The sequence below is a fragment of the Borostomias antarcticus genome (genome assembly GCF_949987555.1).
Source record: "Borostomias antarcticus genome assembly, chromosome: 33".
Lineage (NCBI taxonomy): Eukaryota > Metazoa > Chordata > Actinopteri > Stomiiformes > Stomiidae > Borostomias > Borostomias antarcticus.
In genome coordinates, this window is record NC_140266.1 from 1,115,651 (window position 1) to 1,119,800 (window position 4,150).

The window sequence follows — 4,150 nt, forward strand, 5'->3', positions numbered from 1 at the left end:
TCTGTCCCTCCTCGGCCCTGTCATGTCTCTGTCCCTCCTCGGCCCTGTCATGTCTCTGTCCCTCCTCGGCCCTGTCATGTCTCTGTCCCTCCTCGGCTTCCCTGTCCTGCTCTCGGCCACCATGGCCACCAGCCACCTCTCCTTCAACTTCGTGTTCAACATGGTGTTCTGAGGCTGTAGACGTTGAAGCAGCCCCTGGCGCAAACATATCAGTAATTTTTGCACATGTTGCAGCATCCGCCTCAAGACTTTTAATCTTTTTAGCTCGTAATTTCTCTGCGCCCCCCTTGCGCTTTGGTTTACTATACTTGTCCTTATGCATCTTTCTCCATCCACTGACTTTTGGCTCTCTAACGGCCCACGCAAATGACACCTGAAACTAACAGAGGGAGGGGTGGGGCCTACATATAATTGGGCCAGCCCAGTGTCAGTATAGAAAATGGACCAATGGGCCGCTGTCCCTGCTCTATGGGCCATTAGTTAGCCCCCAAAGATTTTTTTTTTTTTTTTTTAGATCGGCCCACAAGTAGGTCCGGCCCACCGGGCATTTGCCCGGTACGCCACATGGCCAGTCCAGCCCTGATTGATGGATGTGGAGGGAAATCTATTTGACCCGACCATTTCCTTCCCTGTGTGTGTGTGTGTGTGTGTGTGTGTGTGTGTGTGTGTGTGTGTGTGTGTGTGTGTGTGTGTGTGTGTGCGCGCGCGCGCGCGCGTGCGTGCGTGCGTGTGTGTGTCTTTTTAAAGAGATAGTCAAGCCGGTACTTCAGTTTCTGTCCAGTTTCTAGATAATCCATTCACAGGCCGTGTCCGAATTGCATACTACCTGCTACATGCTATATAGTAGGCACTATATAGTATGCATACTGCATACTATATAGTACCTACTGTTCCACAAAACGCGTGTAGTATGCGAGAAAATACAGCATGCTACTCGAGTCATCCAGCGGAAGTGACGGGATACGATACTGTTTACTCCCGCGAAGCTGTGGTACAATTATCCGGTGTTTTCTGTGATCATTTTGTGTATTATCCACAAAAATGTAGCCTTTTCCTGGCATGGGATGTGCGGCTGCTGCTGCCGCCAGGAGAAGACGTATTCGCGCTGCAAGGAGAAGAGCCGTCATGAGATCTTCTCGACATGCTTGTAGTTGAGGTAAATATTGAACGTTAGCTTGCTAGCTACGCTAGTTAGCTAGGTTAGTTGATAGCCCCGCATGTGCTGGCTTGGGGCTAGCTATACTGTTACATTTGTACCAGGGATGTTATAGTAAATAGATTCTGAGAGGCAGGTAAGCAAAACAATAAAACTCAACTCATTTTAAAGAGGTGGGTAAACTGAGTTTACCTGGGTTTACTCATCACTACAAGCCTGCTTTGTAATGTTACATTTTAGCTCTACAGATAATGACATCTATCTATTATCATATTGTAAAGACAAGTATATGCCATACGCACAAATGAGTTAAAGTTTGCCCTAATAATATTCCCCCTATAGGCTCACATGGAAGACAGTCCTCACCAAGTCAACGTCCACGTCCCTGCTGAGGACCTATTTTGACGGCGCGGACACAAGGAGGGACTTCAGATTGTCAAAATCGACACAGAGGAACCTTGGTGATGGTCAGGAGGATGGGGCAAGACCATGGAGGTGCTAATAATAGCAATAACAATAATAATAATTCATTGCATTTAGAGCTTTTCTCAGTACTCACCCTTTACAATGGTCTTGTCATTCACAGACAGGTGCTAGTCTTTGGAGGTAACATTACATCAGTAATTTAGCAGACACTTTTGTCCAGCATTACCTTAGTCATTTATTTAGCAGACACTTTTGTGTGTCTGCTAAGCGACTTACAGTAGGCCTAATTGCATTTAACCATTTAAAGGTTGAAGACCTTGATGGTGGCCATGGTCCTGCAGCTGCAGATCATCCCAACCCTGGAGATGGCCTCAGAAAGTGTCTCGCAGCGGCAGCATCAGCACCAGCACAAGCTGCCTGGATCGCAGCTCTTGGTGAGCACGACTACCCCCATCCTGCCATAAGTAGTCAGTCTATCAGTTCATGAGTGTGCTTTGCCTTGTTCCTTATAGACAGCCTTGAGGCTTTAAACACCGATCAGTTGGTTATAGGCAGCCTTGAGGCATTTGTTTAAATGTATTTGTATTTAAATGTATGTGTAACACTGTACATAGTAATCAGTTTAAGTATTTTGGGGGGAGACAACAGATCAGCGTTCTCCTGTCAGTACCTTTTGCAAGGAAAGCTAATGATCTGACCAAATATAAACAAGTCAAAAGTATATTTGAAGACCATTGTGTAATAAAAATATCCAAGAAATGTTTATGGTTGTGTTTCTTCCATTATACATGTAAAGGTTACTTCTTGATGTATTAACATTTCAACAAAGTGTAATATCTACACATCAGACACATTGTCTTGATATGTCTACAGGTCATGTACAGTAACTTGGAAGGTCTTAACACAGCACGCAGAGCGCTTTGGACATGTAACTCCCTTATCAAGTAGTCGTTAGTCAGACACATTAAACAGTGAAGCTTTCATAACCGTCTCTGAATAATTCCAATGAAGCATTGTGAACCAACATGTGTGTTCCGTCTTTTATGCCTAATTGCAAACTACAATGTCCATTAGGAATGTTCTTTTACTCTAATGACTGGTTTTAGGTATAGTGACATTTGTTCTTTGACTGGGAAGACATTACAAGGAATGACACACAAACACCAATTTAATTCAAGAAAATACATTTAATAAAAAATAACAAAAACAATAATGGAACAAGATAAAACAGTTTTTTTTGACTGAGGCTTCTAGAAGCAACATCAGCTGGTCCTCCCTCTCCTTAAACAACCCCCTTTCCTCCCTCCACTCAGCCTTCATCTCTGCCTTCTCTCTCCCCCGTTCAACATCAGCCGGTCCTCCCTCTGGAGGACGGCCAACTCTTCCCTGTTTACGGGGAAGAGAAACACCACGCTGAAAGGCTTGGAGTAAGTTAACTAACGTATGCATTGTTGTTCAGAAGCAATCCAGCGGTCTGTTTACTTTGGATATTGATTTATGTAGGACCTACATCTTAGAAGCTGGGCTGCAGGGGAAGACAGAGACAGCCTGGATAAAGCACAAAACCTTGTAGCCATGTACAAGGTGATTTTGATCTACAGGCTACATGATAGCAAATATATTGATAGGGACTCACAGTTTGTATGACACTAGAAAACTGTTATCTAACCTCATAGGACCTAAAGAGCCCCAGAACTGGGGTCAGCACAGAGGGAGGGGAGGCCACAGCCGCTTCGTGGAAGTGGTACGGGGTCTTGGAAGAGGCGATGGGGGCCACCCATGCAGCCGTCCTCCAGAGGATCATCGTCCCTGGTGTGGTCGTTGGTCCCTGTAATACATCCAGAAGTATTATGGGACAATGAATATTAATATATGATATATGAACAGTTGAACTCGTTTAAATCATGGAATGAACAGACAATTGTTTAAACAACTTCAAGTAACGTTAGGCTCGGTGGCTTAGGTTTGCCATTTAACAACTCATCACAATTTCGACATTTCTTGCACATTTCTTAAGCGATCATGGTCATATTACATGGACATGTTACTCTGTTTGTCTTGATTCTAGCTATAGAAACATCTAAGATTTGACATGAATACGTTTTGAGCAAGAGCCGTCTGAACACCTGTAACGTTAGTAGCCTATTAACGTTGGCTGGGCTAACTAGCTAACGTAACGTCCACCACAGAGATCAATGCAAGCAGCTAGCTATCATGACGTTCTTTTTCGAAATGTCATTTCTACCCCACCTATATACACAAAACTGCATTTGTAGCTCTGTGTCGTTATAACTAAGATATCTGTCCGAAAAAATAATTTTTCCATCGACAAATTAAGTCAATACTTACATTTGAAAACTCCCGCTGCGGTCCCGGAGATCTCTTCGTTCGCCATCTTTTTTTATTTTTCTCACTGCCCAGTGACGTCTCACGTCTCGACTTCCGGAACAGTATGCTCTGGACTATGCTACATTTACGCCCATTTTTTCGCCGATTTCGCCTACTATATAGTACCTACTATATAGTAGGCGAAATACAGTATGCACAGTTTTGATGCAGCATGCTGCA

At 44.0% G+C, this 4,150-nt stretch overlaps 1 long non-coding RNA gene across 1 annotated transcript; it reads left to right on the plus strand.

Moving 5' to 3' along the window:
- Positions 1 to 1,036: 1,036 nt before the first annotated feature.
- Positions 1,037 to 2,162, plus strand: LOC311327557. Its single transcript, XR_014631135.1, has 3 exons — positions 1,037 to 1,156; positions 1,499 to 1,651; positions 1,890 to 2,162. It is a non-coding gene; the product is annotated as an uncharacterized lncRNA (long non-coding RNA).
- The last annotated feature ends 1,988 nt before the right edge of the window (positions 2,163 to 4,150 follow it).